Source organism: Scyliorhinus canicula, chromosome 1 (assembly GCF_902713615.1).
Source record: "Scyliorhinus canicula chromosome 1, sScyCan1.1, whole genome shotgun sequence".
In the NCBI taxonomy this organism is placed as follows: Eukaryota; Metazoa; Chordata; class Chondrichthyes; order Carcharhiniformes; family Scyliorhinidae; genus Scyliorhinus; species Scyliorhinus canicula.
Genome location: NC_052146.1, coordinates 20548331 through 20575170, shown reverse-complemented (window position 1 = coordinate 20575170; position 26840 = coordinate 20548331). Strand labels below are relative to the sequence as shown.

At 47.5% G+C, this 26840-nt stretch overlaps 1 protein-coding gene across 1 annotated transcript in view; it reads left to right on the top strand.

Moving 5' to 3' along the window:
- The first annotated feature begins 402 nt into the window (after positions 1-402).
- trpv4 (transient receptor potential cation channel, subfamily V, member 4) overlaps positions 403-26840 on the top strand; it is a 137952-nt gene continuing 111514 nt past the window's right edge. Inside the window, exon 1 of the mRNA XM_038816919.1 lies at positions 403-539. The gene's annotated coding sequence lies outside the window, so the exon portion shown is untranslated. The remainder of the gene's footprint in view (positions 540-26840) is intronic.

Sequence of the window (26840 nt, the reverse complement as noted above, 5' to 3'; positions counted from 1 at the left end):
CGGGAATCTCGCAGCCATTCCCGCTCGCCAACACACTGAGGAATCTTTCCAGGGGAATCTCACCGAAAGATTTGAGATTTCCAGCACCCTCAGTATTTGGACTTTTGAATAGAAATGTATCCTGGGCCAGCTGAGAGCTCTGCGGGGATAAAAAGTGCAACGTGTAGTTATTTCTGGGGGAAATAGATTGGGAATGGGATGGGGGCGGGGAGGGCACAGGGATTAGGCGGAGTGAGCGAATGGGGAAAGGTCTTGCCAAGGTTGTGACGGGACTGCTCAAGTCGTTTGGGATTGAGCAGAGCAAACCGGGCAATGTGCCTTTAAGAGTTACCCAGGCTGGGGGGTGTGGGGGGGTGGAGGCGAGGGAGAGCATCAGCGGAGAAAGCAAAACCCTGGCGGGTAGCAGATCCTCGGAGATGTTTTATCAGTAGATTGGCTCCAGTGTTTTGTGTCGCCAAGATCAGGAGGGAAGGAAATCCGCTGGAAAATCCAACCCTGCGCTGCTTCAGGAGGCAAGGACAAGAAAAAACTGCTCCAAGGTAGGTTTCAGCAGTAACTAAACTTTCTTCTGTTAACTTTCTCTCCCTGTCTCTGCTGCTCCCAGACCTGTGTGTTTTCTCAATCGCTCCCCCCCCCCCCCTCTCCTAATCCCTATCCTGCTCTGTCTGAATCCCCCCTTTCCTGGTTTTTCTCTCTCTCTCTCTCTGTCCTCCCCTCTCCCAGGCTCCACACACTTTCTCTGCAGTTGTCAGATATATGCAGACCTGACTCCTTATTGTCACTGCTCCTGCACAAGGAGTGAGGGATTGATTCACAGGCTGCTCTGTGCGTCCAACCCCCGGGGACATAACTTTATGATTCGCAGCCTGTATATGTTGGGGGAAGAGAGAGAGAGAAAATCGAACTGACAAAGCAAACGAGTGAACATTTGCACAGCTTCTGGACTGGGGGCAACGCACTGAGCTCCGGGTAGCTGGGGGGACACAGGAGTGAATCAACATCTTCAGATTGTCAGATATTCTCAGACAGCTGATTCTCCATTCATTCATTCATTCATTCATTCATTGTCTTCTGCCCCCGGGGCAGGGACTAACTCCAGTAAGGATGTCGAGCCAACTCGGGTAAATACAGTTTGATGTACAGATCAACCGTGAGCTAATCAACTGGTCGCCCGGCTAGACGGGCTGAATGGCCTGTTTTTGAGACGCCTGAGTCTCGGGGCATGAGATTCTTCATTTGCTGGTTGGGGAAGAGAGCTGAGATGATTCCATTTCCTTCCGCGAAAGGACTTCTCCAGGTGACACTGTGGGGGTAGGGGGGTTTGGGGGGGGGGGGGGGGGGGTTAGAGACCACCCACATCAATTGGATGCCAACTCAGCAATGAGAGCTGGTCTCCAGAGCTGTCTAGGGGCTCAGACCCATCTCACTCAGAGGTGGCAATACCTCCGGTACATCAAAGGCTGACATTTGTAATTGATCAATCCTTCTTAATTACATTTCGAATCAAGCCGATATTAAAATTGACCTAAGTTGAGATATGAAACAAGGATGGTCACTTTGAAGAGAGAAGCTTTTCTGGGAGTGAGGTATGATTTGTGGACTAAGAATGCAGAGGCATTTCATCCCCTACAAACTGGGCTGGCAAAGAAGACCCTCTCATTGAAAAAATTTTATTCGTTCATGGGATGTTGGCGCCGCTGGCTGTGCCAGCATTTATTGCCCATCCCTAATTGCCCATCCCTAATTGCAGTTGAGGGGCAGTTAAGAGTCAACCACATTGATGTGGGTCTGGAGTCATACATAGGCCAGGTAAGGATGGCAGAACACGGTAATACAGTGGTTAGCACAGTTGCTTCACAGCTCCAGGGTCCCAGGTTCGATTCCCGGCTTGGGTCACTGTCTGTGTGGAGTCTGCACGTTCTCCCCGTGTCTACGTGGGGTTCCTCCCGGTGCTCACCTCCCACAGTCCAAAGATGTGTGGATTAGGTGGATTGGCCATGATAAATTGTCCTTAATGTCCAAAACAAAAGAGGTTAAGTTGGGTTACAGGTCAGGGTGGAGGTGTGGGCTTCAGAATGGCCTCCTTCTGCACTGTAAATTCTATGATTTCCTTCCCTAAAGGGTCTTTTATCCCCTACGTTTCTTCTTCCTTTTCTGATGGTCGAAACTAGACATCCCACCTATCTTGACCAAGTGTTTATTCTCCATATGGGTGTTGCTGGACTATTCAACTCTGGAGGGGCATCACAGGTGAGCTCAGCCCCTCTCATTGGCTGATGTCGACGCCCATGCATGTCCCAGCAGAAATCGTCAGATTGCGATCAAGAGCAGAAAGCCACTGGTGGGATTTCCTCTCCCCACTGTGGCAGCAAAGATCAATCCAGCACCGCTTCAAAGTTCAAGCTTAGCAAGGAGTTGGAATTGAACGTCTAACCTCCTTGATCGTTGAGGCTCAGCTTGGCATTGAACGGTTCATTAACCAGCTGAACCATCAGAGGAGAATGGTGGAGATTTTTGCCTGGAGCCAGGAAGTGTTAAAACAGGAGCTTCTTCAATAGCAGATGGTTGCTAAGTACAGTAGGAAGAGAAAGATAGCCAAGCACAGGCATTGGGAATTAAGATCTTCTCCTCGCAACAATCGAAGGGGAAATTGAGGGTAAAAAGAGATGGGGAAAAATAAAAATCAGACAGGTGGATAACATTGAGACGGGAACTGGGGGAGGCTTGAAGAGAGTCAGTGGAGAAGCCAGGCGATGCTATTGGGCCCACTAAGGCTCTGGTGAAAACCCACTTTAGTAAAAGGCTCAGCTGTTGTAGATGCTCAAATAAAATGACTCTTGGCGAAGCACCTGGAAAAAAATATAGGCAGTTACTCTTACAATGTGGTGATTCATTATGTTGATGAATGAAATGTTGGCATCTTAGGAGGACTGCAATAAGAAGCAGCATTTGCAATTGAAGCTGATCAAAGGCTATTAGTAGCTGCCTACCTATGGTCCTAAAGACAGAAATGAAATGTCTGCTGAATTCTCAGCCAATGTGTTGGAATTTATTATTAATAATAATAATAATAATAATAATGATAATTTGACAGTGGTAGTAAACCTGCGTGTATTTAAATAGTAGTAGGTACGTCACGCTATCAATCATGTGGAACTCCACACGCTGTTGAATAGATCAGGCACTCTCCTGTCTGCAGTTAGATTTAGTCCTTGATCAAGCACCAGATATTGACTCCCCTCCCCACCCCTCCACAGACACACACCAACCTATACAGATGTACACATGCATTTATTTAATTCCTTCCATTCCCAAACACGTCACAGGGTTGAGTCTTTTGGTGGGGACACAGTGTCATTTTACCTGTGGTAAATCCAGGTCAGATAGCTGGCCTGAAAGTGTCCTTCTCATTGGCTGCTTCTAATAGCCTGAGATGATTTTGATTTGATTTTGATCCTCCATTTTCTGATGGATGGAGGTTACAGCATTAACCCAGCTGTAGAATCATAGAAAATTAACGGTACAGAAAGAGGCTGCTTGTAGCCAGTCACCAGTCTAATCCCACTTTCCAGCAGTCGGTGTGTAGTCCTGGAGCAGCCATGTTCAAACCCAGGGTCATGACTCGCGGGTGGGTCATGGGTGGGTGTCAGGGAGTGCCGCTGAACCATCGATCATGGCATTCCTGATCCCGGGAAGAACTGCCCAACAGCCGCGACCGGCTTTCAAAATGCCGGCCGTCCCATGCATGGGACTGGCAGAGGCCGGCACGGAAGAAAGGAGTCCCCCCATGGATCAAACCTACCCGCAGGGCGCTGTCCCTCAGCTGTGCGCAGGCCGGAGCCCAGCGAGGCAGATCATCTCTTCCTGCGTCAGCCCGAGCCCAGCGAGGCAGACCATCTCTGCCTGCATCAGCCCGCTGACTCAGGGGCAGATTCTCCAGAAGTGGCAGCAAGAGCAGGCCATGCATCCTGTACACTGATGTCGTGCTCTGGGCACGAGAGAGATTCCTCCATTTTGTAGCTGCCAGCAGTGCTGGTGTGAGCTCCAGGGCCTCTGGCGAACAACCCATTAAGAAGCTGAAATCAGGAACAAAGCAGTAATAAGAATATTTCTTGAGATATGGGTTTTTTAATTGAGCCAGTGCGAATCAGAATGCAAAGCCCATGTGTGTTATATGCAGGGAAGTACTGGCAAATGAAAGATTAAGGCCGGGATTCTCCCTTCTGGGGACTAAGTCCCCACGCTGGCGGGAGAACAGGCGCCAACCACTCCGGCGTCAATAGCCTCCGAAAGTGCGGAATTCTCTGCTCTTTTGCGGGCTAGGTGGACGGCGGAGGGGTTGCCGCCGCTCCAGCCGGCGCCGAAGGGATGGCGCGAGTTTGCACATGCGCAGAACCGCAGCTGTGGTTCCGCGCATGCGCAGACCGGCCGGCCTATTTTGGCGCATGCATGGGGTGTTCTCTTCTCTGCACCGGCCATGGCGGAGCCCTACAGGGGCTGGCGCGGAAGAAAGGAGTGCCCCCACGGATCAAGCCCACTGGTGGGGTCGGATTCCCCCCCCCCCCCCCCCCCCCCCCCCCCCCCCGAGGACCGCCCTCGCCGACTTATCTGCCAGGTCCCGCAGGTACGTGAGTTGAGTGATTCACTCCGGCGAGACTGGCCAAAACCGGCTGGCCGCTCGGCCCATCGGGGCCTGGATAATCGACTGGGGGGGCCGCTGCCAACGGCCCCCGACCGGCGTGATGTGAATCCTGCCCATAAAACCATAAGACATAGGAGCAGAAATAGGCCATTTGGCCATCGAGTCTGCTCCCCCATTCAATCATCGCTGATATTTTCTCATCCCCATTCTCCTGCCTTCTCCCCAAAACCCCTGGTCCCCTCATTAATCAAGAACCTATCTATCTCTGTCTTAAAGACACTCAGTGAATTGTCCTCCACAGCCTTCTGCGGCAAAGAGTTCCACAGATTCACCACCCTCTGGCTGAAAACATTCCTCCTCCTCTCTGTTTTAAAGGATCGTCCCTTTAATCAGAGATGCTGTCCTCTGGTTCTAGTTTTTCCTACAAGTGAAAACATCCTCTCCATGTCCACTCTATCCAGGCCTCACAGGATCTTCCGGCCCCCGCCCAGAAAAAGGCGCCGGAGAATATGGCAGCCGGTGTCGGGACGGCGGGGCGGGATTCGCGTCACTGTCCGGGGATTCTTCAACCCGACGGGGGGGTCGGAGAATCCCGCCCTAAAACCCTCAAAACATCAAAGACATTTGAAGACTAAGCATGGCAGGTTCGAGGACAAACCTCTTGATTTCTTTCAACGGGGGCAGTGAGAACTTAAATCATCAGCTGACGTCCTGAGCAGAAATGTAACATTGAATGACAAAGTAAGTGAGGTCGTGAGGACCGAGCAGACTCACCTGTCACATTATGCAAAAATGGTGGCTTGTGAAGTTCAGGCGGTGTGGGTCGCAAAGTCCGGGCAGTATGGGTCGCGGAGGTCAGCTCATGTGGGTCGCGAAGTTGGCTGGCATGGGATCCAAAGAATGGCTGGTTGGTAAAAATGGGTCTTGGGCAAATAAGTTTGAAAAACACTGCCCTGGAAGTCACAACACTTCCGGTGCACATCCAGACACCTTGATGAGTTGAAGATTTCAGTCTTTGCTACCCTTTCAAGGAGTAGGGTCCAGACCCCCACAACCCTTTGGCTGATAAAAAACATTTCCCCATCTCCCCTCTACTCTTTCTGCCAGTTACTAAGTCTATGCCCGCTCGTCACTGACCTTCCTGCTAAGGTAAATGTGCCCTTCCCATCCACTCTATCCGGGCCTTTCACAGTTTTACACATTTCAATCAAATTGCCCCTCAGCCTCCTCTGCTCCAAGGAGAACAATCCCAGTCTTTCCTCATAGCTGCAATTTTCCAATCCTGCCAACATCCTTATGTATCCTCTGTACCTTCTCTAGAGCAAATACATCTTTTGTGGTAATTCAGAAGTAAATGACTGACTCAGAGAATATAAGGATGGTCGATATGGGGAAAGGTAGACTGGGGCAGTTTCTGTGATTGTGGTCGATTAATATTTCTTTCCCCTTTCCCTGTTTTTAATGGCGGTGGGTGTGGCGACTGGGGGATTTTCACAGTAACTTCATTGCAGTGTTAATGTAAGCCTACCTGTGACACTAATAAAGATTATTATTATGTAGCAGAGGATTCCTTTCATCTTTGTAAAGGAAGGATTTACCTCGCACAGGCTCGTGGGTACCAGTTTCACCTCGCAGGCCCACCAGTGAATAATTGTAGTCTTCTTTTTTTTGAAAAGTCTGTTTATTAAAGTTTTTCGAATTAACAAACAATCAAAAAAGCACAAGAATACAAATATTACAAAGAGGAAAAACTAACATTAAACACGGCAACTTTGAAAAAGGAGATAAACGGTCCCCATCTCAGGTAGAATCTCTCCATTGAACCCCCGATGGTGGATTTAGTTTTCTCCAAGTGTAAGAAGGACATTGTCCCCTAACGGCATTGGGCGGAATGGGAGACCTCCAACCCAGCAGTACAACCTCCGGGCTATCAGTGAGACCAACGCAACAGCATTCGCCTCTACCCCAGAGTGAATATCTTTTGAATCTGAAACCCTAAATATGGCCACCAACAGACATGGGAATAAATCCAACCAGAGTATCTCCGGCATGGTGTTAAAAAAGGGAGCGCAGAAACTAGCGAGTTTAGGGAAGGACCAAAACATAGGCGTAGATCTGTGGGGGTGAGCGAGCAGTGATCACTTCTCTTCTCAAAGCTAGTATAAAACCCACTCATCCTTACCTTGGGCAATTGCGTCCAATGTAACACCTTAAACTGAATTAGGCTGAACGGGGTACATGAAGACATGGAGTTGACCCTGTAAAGGGCATCTCTCCAAGCCTTGCCAGTGAGTATAGGACCCGGTTCACTCTTCCATATCTGAAATAAATAGTCCCATTCCACCTTGTTGAATGCTTTCCAAGTGTCGAGAGATACTATCACCCCTGGCTCAGTTACAAGAGAGGAGGAAAGAATAACATTTAATAGGCGACGTATAATTGAAGGCCCATTACAAAACCAGTTTGATCCTCTGAAATTATACTTGGAGTATAAGGCTTCAACAGAGTCCCAGAATCTTAGCGAGCAGCATTCACGTTTAAAAGTGAGATAGGACGGTGTGAACCACACTCGGTCGGGGCCTTTTCCCTTTTAAGAAGCAAAGAAATAGAGGCTTGTGGAAGGGTCGGAGACAATGAACAGCGAGATAAGGAGTCATTAAACCTAACTAATAACAAACGGGTGAGCTTTACCAAGAACATCTTATAGAATTCAATTGGAAAGCCATCCAGACCAGAGGCCATACCAGTCTGAATTAGCCCAATGCATTTTAAAATCTCGTCGGGGTGTAACTCACAATTCTTGACAGGCCATCCAGAAAATCAGACACGATCGACTCATCCGCTCTGAATTATACAGGTTAATGTAAAAGGATGCTGCTCCAACATCTTCTTTAGCACATGTGAGCTATGAGAAACAATTTCCCCCTAATGTCGGCCTTAAAAGTCTCCTACAATGTGGAAGGGGAGATTGAGTCGGACTTATTTAATTTGATGTAGCCAGCAATAGGCGCCCGCAAAATTGTTTATCAGCCAGAAATGCCAAATCCAAACTCGGGGGTGGGAGAGTGTTGGGTGGGGCTGGACTCCAGCAACAGATCAACAAACTGTGGGGTGTGGTCAGAGATTGAGTGCTTAGCCGTCATCACCAAAGGGAGGAGAAGCCGATCTACAATGAAAATCAATGTGGAAGTAAGCATTGTGAACATGAGAAAATAAGGAAAGATCTCTGTCATTTGGGTGCAAAAAAATAAAAACCAGGAAATCTGCCCTCCATCTGAGCCATAAAAGAAGACAAAGCACTTGCCACCCCCTATGGGACAAAAGATTTGGGATTAAAACGATCCAATTTAGGTTCCAAAACACAGGTCAGGTCACCTCCTAAAATAAGATAATAATAATCGCTTATTGTCACAAGTAGGCTTCAGTGAAGTTACTGTGAAAAGCCCCTAGTCGGCACATTCCGGCACCTGTTTGGGGAGGCCGGTACGGGAATTGAACCCACGCTGCTACATTGAACACGCTGGTCGTGTTCTACATTGCAAGCCAGCTGTCTTAGCCCACTGTGTTAAACCAGCCCCTGTGAGTCAAGGTTGGGGAGGGAAGCTAACAGAGAGTTAATGAAATTCGTGCCATCCCAGTTTGGGGCATCAATGTTGACCAGAACTACTGGGGTGTTCAGGGAGCCACAGACAATTGCATATCGATCATTGGGGTCAGCCACAAGCTGGGAAGAAGAAAACTGGACTCTTTTATTAATTAAAATTGCCATGCCTCCGAACCTGCTTTTGAAACTGGATTGAAAAACCTGCCCAGCCAAGCTTTGCGTACCTGGTCTGATCCTCGATACGTAAATGGATGTCCTGCAAAAATAAAATATCAGATTTTAGGCTCTTAAGATGATCAAGTGCTCTTGACCGTTTTACAGGGCCATTCAAAACCCGAACATTCCAGGTAGTCAGCCAGGTTGGCTGTCCCCCCCCCCCCCCCCCCCCCACCCCCCCTCAAACCGAAGTCAGTCATTCCGAAGGAGAGATGTTAAATAAGAGACACACCTAAGGCAAAGCAAAGAGATCTGCCCAAGATGGCCACCGAGCCAGGTCAGCTGACTCCATAAAGAGAGGCCAACAAACTAAAACCCCACCCCATCCCACCCCAAAGATGCCATTACAGTTGAGCATAACCACACCCAAAAGAAAATGGAGCGGTGGCAAACAATAACTTAACCTAAAGCCGACGATTAACAAAAGGTAACTAAACTCCAACTCTAAACTCATTTCATAAACTATTTTTACGAACTGCAGAAAACCCTCTAATACCACTCCCGTTAACTAACCCGACCTCCTTGTGAACAGGGAGACTTCCAACTGGAGAGTGAAAATTGTTAAACTTAAAGCACCATGCTGGGGACCAAGAGTCACGGCAGATGATAAAAATGAAAAGAGAAAGGGAAATATAACTTAATATTAGGGATAAACATAAAATCACTCAAATATAACTAAAGGCATCAAGAATACCATCAACCAATGAACATGAAAAGAAACAAAATACAAAGTGCCTGTTCACGGTGCCAAATAACAGATTAAACAAAGCACAATGTGCTTTCGGGCAAAGGAGTCAGCATCGTCCGGCAAGTCAAAAAAAGTGGTCTTTTTCACGACCTTTTGTAGTTTCCTTGGGCAGAGCAGGCTCCAGACCAAGCTGTGATACAACCAGAAAGAATGCTTTCTATGGTGCATCTGTAGAAGTTGGTGATGGTCGTAGCTGACATGCCAAATTTCCTTAGTCTTCTGAGAAATTTCCTTAGTCTTCTGAGATTGCTTTAATAAGCTTGCTTTAATAATGTCACATCTCAATATTGCCACAGTGTCAATTTTGTTTTTCTTCATGTTCCTGTGAAGAGCCTTGTGTCTTCCTACATGAAAAATATGATGTGTTACTGTCTGCTGAAATTTTGTGAAAACTGGCAGCAACAGGGAGGGTGAGGCCGGCATGTATTTGCCAAACATGCCCTACTGGGAAGAGCAACTGTATACATCATAACAAGTACAGTACCCACAAGCTAAACTCCCTCAGCCCTGGAACCATTCTAGTAAATCTTCTCTGCCACCTTTCAACGACCCTCATCTCTTTCCCTAAAGAGTGGCGACCAATAGTTCTCATAGAATTTACAGTGGAGATGCCGGCGTTGGACTGGGGTGAGCACAGTAAGAAGTCTTACAACACCAGGTTAAAGTCCAACAAGTTTGTTTCGAATCACTAGCTTTCGGATCACTGCTCCTTCCTCACCTGAAACAAACCTGTTGGACTTTAACCTGGTATTGTAAGACTTCTTACTAGAATTTACAGTGCAGAAGGAGGCCATTTGGCCCATTGAATCGGCCCTTGGAAAGAGCATCCGACCCAAGCCCACACCATCACTCTATCCCTGTAACCCAGTAACCCAACCCAACCATTTTGGACACGAAGGGCAATTTAGCACAGCCAATCCACCTAACCTGCTCATGTTTGGACTGTGGGAGGAAACCCACACAGACATGGGGAGAAAGTGCAGACTCCGCACAGACCCAAGCCGGGAACTGAACCTGGGACACTGGAGCTGTGAAGCAACTGTGCTAACCACAATGCGACCGTGCTGCCCCAGAACTGGACAAGTACTTTAGCTGTGGCCTTTAGTTGTGACCTTTATAAAGGTTCAGCATAACTTCCCTGCTTTTGTACTCAATACTTCAATAGCTCGAGGTCCCGTGTGCTCTCTCAAACTGTCCTTTTCCTCCTAATTGCCCGGAATTCACTTGCACACCACCTTATCCACTTCCATTGTCTAGATTCCTCATTCAATGTTTCTGATTATCTAGTTGGCAGTCGAAGTACTGAATGCGTTGAGTTAACCTACAAATTTAACACGAAAGTCAGCTACATCTTTGTAAATCTAATTATGCCGGTAGAGATGGAAGTATTTAATTGACTCTTTTTGTTTTGTTTCCGGTAAGTTGATGAATGACTGGCTAAGCGAAACTACAACTTAACTCTTTATAGAGTGTCCTTTTCAAAAAATATATTTTTATTCTCCTCCTTTTTCACATTTTCTCCCAAATTTACACCCACCAACAATAAACAATAATCAGCAACAGATATGTCAATCCCCATATCAATAACAACGATCCCATCCTCCCACCAAACCCCCAAACATCAGCCCGCATGTTCACATAAACAAATGACAAAAAGGAATCAGGAATTACCCATAGTCATCCTTAATATACACAGCCCCCCTCCCCCCAACCCTCCCACCCACCCCCCAACTAATGTTCGATGTTATCCAGTTCTTGAAAGTGCATAATAAATAATGCCCAGAATTGTAAAACCCCTCCACCCTTCCCCTCAGTTCAAACTTAACCTTCTCAAGAGTCAAGAATTCCAACAGGTCCCCCCGCCACGCCAGGGCACAGGGTGGAGAGGTTGCTCTCCAACTTATCAGGATCCACCTTCGGGCGATCAACGAGGCGAAGGCTACAATATCTGCCTCGGCACCCATTTCCAACCCTGGCTGGTCCCGAATATGGCCTCCCGGGGACCCGGGTCCAGTTTCACATGCACCACCTTGGAAATTACCCTCCCCTTCTCCTCCCATTTCTGGAAATTTCCATCACACCTCACTGGCTCAAATCTGTGGTTCCCCCGAATCGGCATTTCCCTTGACCCTGTCCCCAACCCGAAGTGTTGGCGAAACCGCCTCCAGATTTTCAATGAAGCTATTATTACCGGACTTGCTGAGTATTCCCTCGGAGCTATCAGGAGCGCCGCTGTTGCTAGTGCTTTCAGTCCTGACCCCCTGCACAAACTCTCCTCCATTCTGACCCACTGGGAATCAATCCCTCTGACCCAGCTCCACACCTTCTCCACATTCGCCACCCAGTTGTTGTACATCAGGTTCGGGAGACCCAAACCCCCTGCCTGCCTTCCCCTCTGTAGCAGCACCTTCCTCACTCTGGCCACCTTCCCTCCCCAGATGAACGAGGTAATCTTTATAGAGTGTCCTTAATGTAGCAAAATGACCCAAAGTACTTAAATAGCCTCCAGGATGCCAATTGACTTTTTACCCTAAGATATTTATAGAAACGCTCACATTTTCTGGCTGGCAAACTGCGTGTTTATCAGCTTTCGATGGTATTTGATTGTGGTGTAAACATGCTACTGTGCTGTTTAGGAAGTTCTTCTGCAATGTTAGCTGCAAGGCTACTTTCATTAATCTTTCTGTCGTGTGAAAACAGTTTGCTGTGATGAATAAGGATTGTGATCTCCCTGGAAATGTTCTAAGACTGTGATTGTTGGCCAACCGTTGAAACTATCCAGTCACTTAAAAGCTCTTATCAACGGGTCTAACAATACAGTGGTTATCCATCACTGTATCACCTGACTGCAGGAACCAAAATAAAACAATTCCATCCTTCGTAAGGGCATATTCTATGCCATCTTGAGCATCCTATCCTGAAAAGGTCTGAGGTGCATTGGAGAGGTGACAGAGAAGAGCGAAAGAATGTTGAAGTTCTAGCTTAATTTTAAAAATAAATTTAGAGCACCCAATTCTTTTTTTTTTCCAATTAAGGGGCAATTTAGCGTGGCCAACCCACCTACCCTGCACATCTTGGGGCAGCACGGTAGCATTGTGGATAGCACAATCGCTTCACAGCTCCAGGGTCCCAGGTTCGATTCCGGCTTGGGTCACTGTCTGTGCGGAGTCTGCACATCCTCCCCATGTGTGCGTGGGTTTCCTCCGGGTGCTCCGGTTTCCTCCCACAGTCCAAAGATGTGCGGATTAGGTGGATTGGCCATGATAAATTGCCCTTAGTGTCCAAAATTGCCCTTAGTGTTGGGTGGGGTTACTGGGTTATGGGGATAGGGTGGAGGTGTTGACCTTGGGTAGGGTGCTCTTTACAAGAGCCGGTGCAGACTCGATGGACTGAATGGCCTCCTTCTGCACTGTAAATTCTATGAATCTTTTTGGTTGTGGGGGTGAGACCCACGCAGTCACGGGGAGAATGTTCAAACTCCACACGGACAGTGACTTGGGAACGGGATCGAACCCAGGTCCTCGGCGCTGTGAGGCAGCAGTGCTAACCACTGAGCCACCATGCCGCCCCGAAGTACTAAATTATGAAGAGAGTCACCCAGTTGACCAAGGAAGATCAACAGAGCATGTGATCCTGTTTTTTTAAGTGCTGAGAGCATTGGAAAGAATTGGGATTTGGGAAGGTTTAAATGATTGACGATGGTTACAAACGTAGGGTATTCCCCCGTCCCTCACAATATGGGACACGCAACCAAGAGAGACCCCACGGGGCAAATTCCTGACTTCAACCTGTGCGAAATTGGTCTTCTCACACACATTCAAACAACCTGGTTACCTACAGCATTTGAAGGAAAGGGAAATAAGTTAGTGGACATTGTGTTCACTGTGACCAAACTAAAAGGATGGGAGAGAAAATATAAAGAAAGAGGGAAAATTGGAAATGTAAGTAGCAGTAGTCAGGATGTGGGGCAGAAAATAAATCAGGTGATAGAAAAGGCATGTAAAAAAGGCAATGTTATAATAATCATGGGGGGCTTCAATATGCAGGTGGACTGGGAAAATCAGGTTGGTAGTGGATCCCAAGAAAAGGAAATTGAAATGAAAAAAATGAAAATCGCTTATTGTCACGAGTAGGCTTCAATGAAGTTACTGTGAAAAGCCCCTAGTCGCCACATTCCGGCGCCTGTCCGGGGAGGCTGGTACGGGAATCAAACCGTGCTGCTGGCCTGCTTGGTCTGCTTTAAATCCAGCGATTTAGCCAAGTGAGCTAAACCAGCCCCTTGAATTTGTGGAATGTCTAAGAGATTCCACTTACGGCACGGTAGCATGGTGGTTAGCATAAAGGGGGGGGGGAGGGGGGGGGGGTTGTTGGGTTACGGGTATAGGGTGGATACGTGGGTTTGAGTAGGGTGATCATGGCTCGGCACAACATCGAGGACCGAAGGGTCTGTTCTGTGCTGTACTGTTCTAAGTTTTAGATGGTTTTTCGGAGCAGCTTGTTTCCTACTAGGGAACAGGAAATTCTGGATTTGGTGATGTGTAATGAGGCAGACTTGATTAGGGAACTTAAGGTGACGGAACCCTTAGGGAGCAACTGCAATGAGATGTAACGGTATTACAATTAAATAAGGGTAATGACAAAGACATGAGGGAGGAGCTGACCAGAGTTGATTGGAAAAGAAGGCGAGCACGGAAGACAGTGGAACAGCAATGGCAGGAGTTTTTGGGGGTTATTCGGGAGGCACAACAGAAATTCATCCCAAGGAGGAGGAAACATGTTAAGGGGAGGACAAGGCATCCCCAGCTGACGAGGGATATCAAGGACAACATAAAAAGAAAAAAAAAGCACACAAAGTGGCGAGGATGAGGGGGAAGCCAGAGGATTGGGAAGCCTTTAAAAGTGAGTAGAGGACAACGATAAAAGCAATATGGGGGGAGAAGAGAATTATGAGTGCAAGCTAGCTAGCAATATAAAGGAAGATAGGAAGAGTTTTTTCAATATGTAAAAGTAAGAGAAAGGCAAAAATAGGCAGTGGATCACTGGAAAATGTGGCTGGAGAAGTAATAACAGGAAACAAAGAAATGGCAGAGAAACTGAATAGTTACTTTGCATCAGCCTTCACGGTGGAAGACACCAGTGGGATGCCAGAGCTCCAGGAGAACCAGGGGGCAGAGGTGAGTGCAGTGGCTATCATTAAGGAGAAGGTTCTGGGGGAACTGAAAGGTCTGAAGGTGGATAAATCACCTGGACCGGATGGTTTACGCCCCAAGGTTCTAAAAGAGATAGCTGAATAGTTTGTGGAGACATTGGTGGTGATCTTTCAGGAATCATTGGAGGCAGGAAGGATTGAAATGTGGCTAATGTAACACTGCTGTTTAAGAAGGGAGGGAGGGAGGGAGAGGGCAGCACGGTGATGCAATGGTTAGCATTGCTGCCTTATGGCACCGAGGTCCCAGGTTCGATCCTGGCTCTGGGTCACTGTTCGTGTGAAGTTTGCACATTCTCCCCGTGTTTGCGTGGGTTTCGCCCCCACAACCCAAAGATGTGCAGGGTAGGTGGATTGGCCACTCTAAATTGTCCCTTAATTGGAAAAAAATTAATTGGGTACTCTAAATTTTTTTTTAAATATGAAGGGAGGGAAGGTGGGAAATTATAGGCCGATTAGCCTGACTTTGGTCGTTGGTAAGATTTTAGAGTCCATTATTGAAGATGAGGTCGCAGAGTACTTGGAAGTGCATGATAAAATAGGACTGAGTCAGCACGGCTTCATCAAGGGGAGGTCATGTCTGACAAATCTGTTAGAGTTCTTTGAGGAGGTAACAAGGAAGTTAGACAAAGGAGAACCAGTGGACGTGATTTATTTAGATTTCCAGAAGGCTTTTGACAAGGTGCCGCATAGGAGACAGTTAAATAAGTTAAAAGCCCCTGGTGTTAAGGGTAAGATCCTGGCACGGATAGAGGATTGGCTGACTGGCAGAAGACTGAGAGTGGGGATAAAATGGGTCTTTTTCAGGATGGCAGCCGGTGAATAGTGGTGTGCCTCAGAGAACTGAGCTGGAACCACTACCTTTCACAATATACATTAATGATCTGGAAGAAGGACGGAAGGCACTGTTGCTAAGTTTACAGATAATACAAAGATCTGTAGAGGGATAGGTAGTATTAAGGAAGCAAGGGGGCTGCAGAAGGATTTGGACAGGCTAGGAGAGTGCGTAGTGAAATACAATGTGGAAAAGTGTGAGGTTTTGCACATTCGAAGGAGGAATGGAGGCATAAACTATTTTCTAAATGGGAAGATGCTTAGGAAATCAGAAGCACAAAGAGACTTGGGAGTCCTTGTTCATGATTCACTTATGGTTAATATACAGGTTCAGTCGGCAGTTAAGAAGGCAAATGCAATGTTAGCTTTCATGTCGAGAGGGCTAGAATACAAGACCAGGGATGTACTTCTGAGGCTGTATAAGGCTCTGGTCAGACCCCATTTGGAGTATTGTCAGCAGTTTTGGGCCCCGTATCTAAGGAAGGATGTGCTGGCCTTGGAAAGGGTCCAGAGGAGGTTCACAAGAATGATCCCTGGAATGAAGAGCTTGTCGTATGAGGAACGGTTGAGGACTCTGGGTCTGTACTCGTTGGAGTTTAGAAGGATGAACGGGTATCTTATTGAAACTTACAGGATACTGCATGGCCTGGATGGAGTGGACATGGAGAGGATGTTTGCACTTGTAGGAAAAACTAGAAGCAGAGGACACAATCTCAGACTAAAGGGATGATTCTTTAATACTGAGATGAGGAGAATTTCTTCAGCCAGAGGGTGGTGAATCTGTGGAACTCTTTGCTGCAGAAGGCTGTGGAGGCCAAATCACTGAGTGTCTTTAAGACTGAGATAGATAGGTTCTTTATCAATAAGGGGATCAGGGGTTATGCGGAGAAAGCAGAATGGCTTTGAGAGAAATATCAGCCATGATTGAATGGAGGAATAGACACGATGGGCCGAGTGGCCTAATTCTACTCCTATGACTTATGGTCAGGAATTTCCTGAGGCAATGGGGGTTCTCCTGATCAAGCTCCATAACTGTCTGCCTGCCTGAGGTATATGGCAATCTTCAAATTTTGTTGAAGTTACAGGAAATGATCAGGAAAATCCCCAAGGAAATCCTGGGCAAGAATGTACATTTAAAAAAAGCTATGACGGCGGCTCTTACCTCCTAAAGAGACAAATTGTTGCTGAGACTCCCTCTTTATTATACATAGCAGGAAAGGATTGACAAGCTGGGTCTGTGTTCTCTATAAAAGATGAACGTTGAGGTGGTGACCTGATAAAAGTCTTTAAAATGATGAAATGCTTGAGAGGCTGGGTGCAGAGAGAATGATTCCTCTAGTCAGGAAGAGCAGAATTAGAGGCTATCAATATGAGGTAGCCACCAAGAAATCCAACAGGGAATTCAGGAGAAAATTCTTTATCCAAAGAGTGGTTTAAATGTGGAACTTGCTACCACAGCGAGTGGTTGAAGAGAATAGTGCAAATACATTTAAGGTGAAGTTCGATAAGCATATGCGGGAGAAGGAAATAGAGGGTTACGATGACAGATTTAGATGAGGAAAGGTTTAAGTGAAGCATAAACAGTGACATGGACTGGATGGGCTGAATGGCCTGTTTATGCATCTGATACCCTATGTAATCCTATATTAAAAGACATGCCTGGCACCAGACTCCTGAAGTAAGGACTCTACTTGGAACTTGGTCACAGCAAGAGTCTCCCAGATAGACAGCAGAAGTGCTTCAGGGATGTTCTCGAAATGAAGAGGTCAAACATCCCTGTGGACTCATGGCTGTCCCTGGGTTGTGACTGACCAAAATGGAGAAGGTTCATCGTGGAAGGTAGCAAAGACATGAAAGACTTTGTCAGGAACGCGCAGAGGTTAAGTTGAGGCATCGGGGGGAGCACACAAACCTCCCAACCACTCATCCACCTTGTGGTGAATGTGATTCACACTATATATAGTTGCCAATATCACTCCATGTATGTATGTTCGTTATCCACCCATTGTAAGTGCAGTTGCACTATCCGACCACCAGGGGGAGTCGCTCTGGGAGTACGCGTGAGTTTGTACTGGGCTCCTCCCTTGGCTCCGCCCAGGACTCCTCCCCCTGGGACCGATGTATAAAGATCAGTGCCTTAGAGCCAGCCTGCCATTTCACCTGAAGTTCAACGACGAATAGGTTGACTCTATTGTAAGTGTATTAAAGCCTCTGTTCAGATCCAACTACACGTGTTCGCTGAATTGATGGTTCCATCACACCTGACACCTTAAGCACCGCATGTGGCAGAGCCTGAAGATCAGGCATTGGGCTAATCGGCCATCTTGGAACCCATTGAACCACAGTGGTAGCAAATCACCCTGGATCTTCAGGGTCTGCCTGAGAGAAGAAGTTGTCAACGGAAGTTCTCATTGCGATATTCTCACTTTATGATGGGCTCTAATTGTGAGATTGTGAAGATACTGATGTGCGATTTAAAAAATGCTCAAATTCCATCATTAAATAATTTGTCAACATTCGCTGTATAGATTAATGAATGAAGAATATAGTGGCAGCATAGAGACTCAGAGCAAAGGCTTCAATAATGGGATTCACTTTCTAACTATGAGCCATAAAGTTGCGACTCTCTGTTTAGGAGATTCCTGATGGTGAGGCTCTGTATTTAAAGTTGAGCTTAGCAATAGACCTGAAGGAGAATATGTCAAAGGCTCTAGCAGCAGAGAGTAGAGACCGTGCAGCGTCAGCTGTGTGTACCCATGACAGTGTTGGCCCAAAGTAACTATGTGGAGTCTAGATGGTAGGTCTCGCACTGTTGTGTCACTCTCGAAGAAAATGCACACTTATACCCTAATGAGTAGTTCTGAGAAGCTGCTTGTGATCATGATTTTACTTAATAACACAGTAAACCTTACAGCGCTTTGGGATGCATTCCGGCAGAGGATCTAACTTGTCCTTTCATCCTCCTCTTCTACTGAAGGTGCTGAATCAAATACTTTTTGCCGCTTGATTTTCCTGATGTACTAATCTGGACATTGAGCACTGGGAGGTTATGTGACCATTGAGGCAAATGGAACAGGTTTTGTTATGTTATCATCTAACTGGTCAGTGCTGGTTTGTAACCAGCTACCATGAGATGCCTCTCCCTCTCTCTGACCTTCTCTCTGCCACGAGGAAGCATCGGATTGGGATGTTGAGAGGATCCTCATAGTGCTTCTCTGTGCTTCCCCCACCCCACCCACCATTTTGTGTTCCCCCCCCCCCCCCCCCCCACCCATTTTGTATCACCCGGTCCCAACGCTCCCACACCCACTCTGGATCCACAGCTCCCCCCTCAACGCAACAAATTAATTTCTCTGCGAAAGATGTAATAAAATTGCAGGGAAATTCTGAATTTTACGAGCAGAACCTGGCAACCAGGTTATGTACAGTACAGGATGGGGCTGTGTGAATACAGCAGTCTCCATTCCTAATCTCTCTCTGGGTAACACATGCGCCGAGCTTTCCAGCTTTTTAATCGTTCTCTACTTGTCACCCCATATTTTTTTCTTTCAAGCATAAATATTGGTTTTAGATTAGTTTTGGTGCACGGCTGTCACACAGACTGGGACACAGCTGCTTCTGAGCAAATGCAAACCCCACCGGTTTTGAGCCAATGGCTGGAATTCCCTGGCCATTGGGATTCACCTGCAGTGCCCCCGCCCCTCCGCCACGGGTTTTCCAGCGGCGTGGGTTGTCTTCAATGGGAAATTCCATTGACAAGCGGTGGGAAGACAGATTCCCATCGCCAGCGATTGGCACGCGGCCGAGAAACACATGGCCGGAAAATCCAGATATATTTGTAAAACAAATGAGAGGTTTGAGCATGATGGAGGGAGGGTACTACAATATAATAATAAAAATCTTTATTGTCACAAGTAGGCTTACATCAACATTGCAATGAAGTTACTGCAAAAATCCCCTAGTCGTCACGTTCCGGCGCCTGTTCGGCTACACAGAGGGAGATTTCAGACTGTCCAATTCACCTAATAAGCACGTCTTTCGGGACTTGTGGGAGGAAACCAGAGCACCCGGAGGAAACCCACGCAGACTTGGGGAGAACGTGCAGACTCTGCACAGACAGTGACCCAAGCAGGAATCGAACCTGGCGCCCTGGAGCTGCGAAGCGAGTGCTAAACACTGTGCTACCGTGCTGCCTTATGGTGGTTCCACAATGTATTTGATGGGCCCTTGAGCTGAGTTGTTGGGAATGGGGGGGGGCAGGATTGATGAACAGAGCTGATATCATAATTCCAATCACAGGGGAAGCTAATGCTCCCATATAAACCGAAGACTACAAATCATAGACAAAGGTCTAATGACAGATTGCGCACCGGTCCATCCCATGGAGCAGGAAGTGGGGGAAGTTTGTTAAAGAGGACAAACCACACGAGAAGAATGGCCATTTGCGTGAGGTAGTAGAGAATAATTGCTGATTATAGAACTGTGGTCTCGCATGACTCTGCACCCTCAGGGTAACGGATGGCTAAATTGGAGAGAAACTGGAAGCAGAAAACAAAACGAAAAGGCTTTACCAGGCAGTTTCAGGACTTGATGCATGCAGAGCTGGAATGCAACTTCAAAGATGTGGTTGTTCTTACAGCTCTAGTTATATTGTAATTGAAAGATTTGAGATTATCTTTAGCTCCTCGTCTGGGTGTGGCCACCACCAGCTTCAGCTGAAGGAACATCTTGACCCACATGAAGGGGTCACACCCTTGCCCTACAGAAATGCAGCCTTCTCTGAAATCGCCTCCAGATGCTGCATCCTTTAATAATCTTGTGCTTTTTTATGTTGCTTTGGTATGTGCTGGGGATGGAGGACTACATCAAATGTTAATACCCACAGCAGCACACACAGCATCCTGCCTGACACGTGGTTGCATGGGAGACTGCTTCTATTCAGTAAATGATACATCCCCTGTCATTAACCTCCTGCATTATCCTTAACCCCTCTGTGCTTGGAGCTGCAAATAACTCCCCCGGCACAGGGGAATCAAGGTTGCCTCAAATGGTTCTGTCTTTTGAAACAACTTACTTTGTGGCCCTTCGTGGCTCAGTCAGATAATCTCACCAAGCCCAGGACAGATGAGGAAGGTGCCAGCTATGTTCTCTGACCTGTGCCGAGTTCGGGTAACCGGTAACCTCCCTAGTCTGTATAACACATTGCTGCAGCACCGAATAGATTCAATAATAGTAATAATAATCGCTTATTGTCACAAGTAGGCTTCAATGAAGTTACTGCGAAAAACCCCTAGTCGCCACATTCCGGCGCCTGTTTGTGCAGGCCGATACAGGAATTGAACCGTGCTGCTGGTCAAGCTCTGCATTACAAGCCAGCTGTTTAGCCCACTGTGCTAAACAAGCCCCATCATCAGCTGATTCAATGGAAGAGTCCCGTCAATCGTTTTCTTAACTAGAAATGATCTCTGGGTATTCTTTTTTGGGAGATTCTCTCTCTGCACTGTCATACCTCTGGTAGCAGTTTACCATGAATCCTATTTAATTCCATGAGTAGAGTTCCCAGTGATGGTGGAATAGGACTTAACCCCAGTGAATGTTTCTCATTTCACCATATTCGGGGTACAGAGGATGTTGACCATCTCAAGTTTATACATTCACTCACTTCCAAATTTCCCCAGTGACACGGTATCAATAATAATTTTTCCTTCACCTCTCTTTCTCATTCCACACTTAATCTCTTTTGGTAACTTGTGTTAATTTCTTCCTCACCCTCTTGCCCACTCGCCTTGTGCTGTCTCTGTCTCTGCTCCTTCAGTACCTCTCAATCTTGTGGATTTTTACTCCCTTTGTTGCCTCTCCCTCTGTATCTACTGTATACAATGGCAGAGGACAGTTTCATTGTCTCCATTGACCAGTCTCATAGAACATAGAACATACGGTGCAGAAGGAGGCCATTCAGCCCATTGAGTCTGCACCAACTCACTTAAACCTTCACTTCCACCCTATCCCCGTAACCCAATAACCCCTCCTTACCTTTTTGGTCACTAAGGGCAATTTATCATGGCCAATCCACCTAACCTGCACGTCTTTGGACTGTGGGAGGAAACCGGAGCACCCGGAGGAAACCCACGCACAAACGGGGAGAACATGCAGACTCCGCACAGACAGTGATCCAGCAGGGAATCGAACCTGGGACCCTGGCGCTGTGAAGCCACAGTGCTAGCCACTTGTGCCACCGTGCTGCCCTCGATGCTGACCTTCACATTGTGTTATAACCCAAGGGTGTCCTGGTTCAGGTTGAAGCGTTGCTGATCACAGCAGGTGCAGCAGTGTACGGAAGGATGATGTTTGGTGATGCTGGAAGGGGCAAAGTCAATCTCAGACACTGTCTCCTGCATATTGTTCATTTCATAATTCTTGGATTCATTTGAACGAGAAAGTCTGTTCACAGAATTTTACACTGGTGCCACTGATCCTAACTGTGGTGTGAGAGAGGATTGAACTGAAACAAAGAACAAGGTTAGAGAGGAACTCTTTGCTGCAGAAGGCTGTGGAGGCCAAATCAGATAGGTTTTTGATCAATAAGGGGATCAGGGGTTATGGGGAGAAGGCAGGAGAATGAGGATGAGAAAAATATCAGCCATGATTGAATGCCGGAGCAGACTCGATGGGCCGAGTGGCCTAATTCTGCTCCTATGTCTTATGGTCTTATTGCCTTATGGAACGTCAGCTTGTTCCAAGCAGTTTTCTATGTGGAAGAGTGCTTTCTTGATAGTATTATTGCCTCCTTTCTGGAGGCACTGATTTTTGCTGGATTATGTTTCTACGAGTGGCAGAGTCTTCTGACACATCACATTGTTCACATTGTCCACGTGAGAGTCTAGACCAGTAAGTGTTGGCAGGTTTTTTGTTGATGGCAAGCCCACGCCTGTGATTATTACTACTGTTGTGTTCTGCTTCTTCGTGTAGCAGAAGCTGCTTCCTGTATGCTTTGATAAAGGAAGGTCCAGACTTTGTAATGAGTTCAATATGTTTATTGAACTATTAACACAGTTCTTAAATGAGTTCGACTCTCCTGCTAATCTAACTGTACTAACTCAGTCTAACTAAACCAGTCTGCTCTAAGCCACGTGCTGGGTGTGATGCTTCTGATCAACCCTGATGTACTCTCTAGATGTCTGTCTGTGGAAAGAGGCAGAGCATGTGTGCCCTGTCCTTTTATATGGGTTGTGAAGTGCCCCCTTGTGGTAGTGCCACCTCTGGTGCCCTGGTTACCCATTGGTTGTGTCCTGTTGTAATGACCCATTGGCTGTATGTCTGCATGTCATGACATCTCTAGTGCTCCCTCTAGTGGTTACTTAGTTGTAGTCTATTTACATTAACCCCTTGTGTACATACAGTGATGTATATCACCACAACTACATTGGTAGATCCTGCAGCCACTCTGTATCAGTAATCGTCTCAAGTACAGTTTGCTGAATAAACAGTAAATAGTGGCATTAACTGATGGAGGAACATTGGCCATGAGTACTGCATGTTCATCTTTAACATCCATCTTGGTTGAAACTCTCATCCAAGGAACAGAATCTTGTAACTATTAAGTTGGAAGCAACTCACCAAGGCTTCTTCAACAGCACCATCCAAATCCACGACTTCTACCGCCTAGGACAAGAGCAATGGTGGCAAGTTCCTTTCCAAATCATTCACCATCCTGACCTGGAACAATATCGTTGTTCCTTCACTATCGCTGGGTCAAAATCCCGGTACTCCCTGCCTAACAGCACTGTGGGAGTTCCTACCCCACATGGACTACAGCTGTTCAAGAAGGCAGCTGACCACCACCTTCCCAAGGGCAAATAGGAATAGGTAATAAATGCTGGCCCAGCCAGCAACACCCACATCCCATCAACAAATAAAAAATAATTTAAAATCAATGCTATATACGCAGTGGTTTGAACTCATTACCTGCTGCCCCAAACTGAGTCAGCTGCAACTTTGGAAGCTCACGTTACCGAGATGGTGAATGCCTGCATGTTCCAGTTTCGAACAACATCTCTAATCCCGATGACTTTCAAGCAGAAACTTTAAAAAAGAGATTGTTTCGAAGAGGAGGCATATTCTCAAGACGCTAACTCTGTTTCTCTCTCCACAGATGCTGCCTGATCAGCTGCGTTTTTCCAGCACTTTCTGTTTTTCTTTCAGATTTTCAGCATCCAGAGTATTTTTGCTTTTAATAAAACGGGGATTGTTGGCTATGTGAACTATTCTCGGACTTGTAACAGTGACTCTCAATAGCTGCTTGACAGGAGAGGACAGAAAAGGGGCTGGATTGTTCATTTCAACGGCAAAATGCCGGCGGCAGCAGAGCATTATGACCAAAAAATCAGTGCCAACCCCTCATCGATTCCAGGACCAATGAGGGACTAGCATCGGCGCTGGGTGAGACCCCCCCCCCCCCCCCCCCCCCCCCCCCCCCCCCGGGTCCTGGGCCACGCATGCGCACGGCTGACGACCTTTACCATACAACATGGCGTGGCGATGCTCGGAGCCGACCCGCCATCCGCGAGACATTATGAGACATCCACCCCTAGGCCAACCCTGGGCCAACCCCCACTAATCCTTCCAGCCCTTGTGGAAGACCCCCGGCCAGCGGCAGGCATCCCGGCCGAGTGTGGCGGCACTGGACACAGTCCGCAGCCGCCGCGCCAGGTTCCCACACGGCTGAGACCACCCGTGTCCCGCGCCAACAGGAACTTGGCCCATTAGGGGTGGAGCATCGAACTGGTGACAGCCCATTCTCCGCCCGATCGCCTAACACGATTTTGGCATCTTTTTCCTTTCCACTCAGAAGCGAAGCACTTCTCCTTTGCATGGTCCTTGACAATTATAGGGGTGGCACAGTAGCACAGCGGTTAACACTGTTATTTCACAGCTCCAGGGTCCCTGGTTCGAATCCCGGCTTGGGTCACTGTGTGGAATCTGCACGTTCTCCCCGTGTCTAGCCTGGGTTTCCTCCGGATGCTCCGGTTTCCTCCCATAAATCCTGAAAGACCGCTGTTAGGTGAATTGAACATTCTGAATTCTCCCTCAGTGTACCTGAACAGATGCCGGGATTTTCACAGGAACTTCATTGTGTGTTAATGTAAGCCTACTTGTGGCAATAATGAAGATCATTATTATGAGGTGAGGCCTGCTTTGGAAATAATGCAGCAGGTATCAGGGAAATTTGCAGGGAATGTGTAAACACATCAGGCTGGATTCTCCGTATCTGCGGCTCAGTGCCGGCTCGATCGGAGAATCCGCGGGAGGATCACTTGAAAAAAATCGGCACGAATCCATCACCGATTCTGGTACCGGTGAGGGGCTAGCACCAGCGCCGACTGAATCTCCCGCCTTCCGCGCCAAAATCAGCCGGAGAATGGCCTGGTCCCTGTCCGCGCATGCGCACGGCTGACGACCTGCAGTGGTCGCGCCAGACAATATGGCACCGGTCATGCGCGGATCCAACCCACCACCCGCAACCCCAAAGCCCACTCCCTAGCCACCCCACCCTCCACCAGGCCCCCCAGCCCTCACAGAAGCCACTCCGGGCAGCGGCACGGATCCTGGCTGAGTCTGGCGGCGCTGGACACAGTCCGCAGCTGCCACGCTGGGTTCGCGATTTGTGTGACCACACGTATCCCGCGTCGTCGGGAACTCGGCCCATCGGGGGTGGAGCATCGCGGGTGGGCCGGCCGATGACACAGCACACATCACGGTGTTGCCATTGGAGGGGCGGAGCATGACTGACCGCCGTCAAACCGGCGCCAGCCCCGGTTTCAGCATCAGAGCCCATTCTCCGTCCAATCGCTGAACACAATTTTGGCGTTGGGCAAAGGAGAATCCCACCCATCGACTCTTAAGTTTTAAAGGATTTTCAGCCTAGGGCGTTCGTGAGTTTGATCCAAATAACAAAAGTTAGTGGAAAAATAAAACTGATGGGCGAATCTTCTGGATCACCCATTTCATTCCCAACAGCAGCTTTGACAGAGATGTAGACAAGTGTAAAAAAATGGATAAAAGCAAATTACTGCGGATGCTGGAATCTGAAATGAAAGGGAAAATGCTGGAAAATCTCAGCAAGTCTGGCAGCATCTGTAGGGAGAGAAAAGAGCTAACGTTTCGAGTCCGATGACTCTTTGTCAAAGCTAGTCATCAGACTCGAAACGTTAGCTCTTTTCTCTCCCTACAAATACTGCCAGATTTGCTGAGATTTTCCAGCATTCTCCCTTTCGATGTAGACAAGTGTCCTCTGGTTGTATTGAACTGTGAACTTAATCTATAGCCTGGGGCCAGGACTGAGAAGATTCCTCTGGTTTCCTCTCTCAAACTACAAGAAGGAACAATCCCCAGTCAGATTAGGTGTGAAAGTTTCTCAACAATTTTGATGTCCAAAATAGATGTGGGAGTTTATTACACGAAAAGTATTCTCTCCAAGTACAAGCACAATAATACCTTTCCCACTGTAATTGTCACAACATTACAATTGCATCCATAAAGTGAGCTTCAATTTTAAGAAAGATTAGTTGCAATGCCTGGTATTGTACTGTGATGTAAGGAATAGGAAGATCCCAGATTCAGTTCCTGTTTTTAAAAATTAATTTACGGGATGTGGGTGTCGCTGGTTAGGCCAGCATTTATTGCCCGTCCCTAGTCACCCTTCAGAAGGTGGTGGTGAGTTGCCTTCTTGAACCGCTGCAGTCCTTCAGGTGTAGGTACACCCATTATGCTGTTAGGGAGGGAGTTCCAGGATTTGCCCCAGCGACAGTGAAGGAACGGCGATATATTTCCTAGTTGGGGTGGTGAGTGACTTGGAGGGGAACCTCCAGGTGGTGGGGTTCCCAGGTATCTGCTGCTCTCGTCCTTCTAGATGGTAGTGATGGTGGGTTTGGAAGGTGCTGTCTAAGGACCTTTGGTGAGTTACTGCAATGCACACGGCTGCCACTGTTTGTCTATGGTGGAGGGTTTGAATGTTTGTGGAGGGGGAGCAATCAAGCGGGGCTGCTTTGTCCTGTGTCGAGCTTCTTGAGTGTTGTTGGCGCTGCACTCATCCAGGCAAGTGGAGAGTATTCCATTACACTCCTAACTTGTGCCTTGTAGATGGTGGACAGGCTTTGGAGGGGTCAGGAGGTGAGTTATTCGCTATAGGATTCCTGCCCTGGTAGCCACAGTGTTAATGTGGCTAGTCCAGTTCAGTTTCTGATCAATGGTACCCCCAGGATGTTGATTGTGAGGGATTAAGCGACAATAATGCCATTAGTGTCAAGGGGCGATGGTTAGATCCTCTCTTGTAGGAGATGGGCATTGCCTGACACTTGTGTGGTGTGAATGTAATTTGCCACTTGCCAGCCCAAGCCTGGATATTGTCCAGGTCTTGCTGCATTTGGACATGCACTGCTTCATTAGCTGAGGAATTGCGAATGGTTCCTGAACATTGTGCAGTCATCAGCAAACATCCCCATTTCTGACCTTATGATGGAAGGCAGGTTATTGATGAAGCAGCTGAAGATGGTTGGGCTGAGGACACTACCCCGAGGAACCCCTGCAGTGA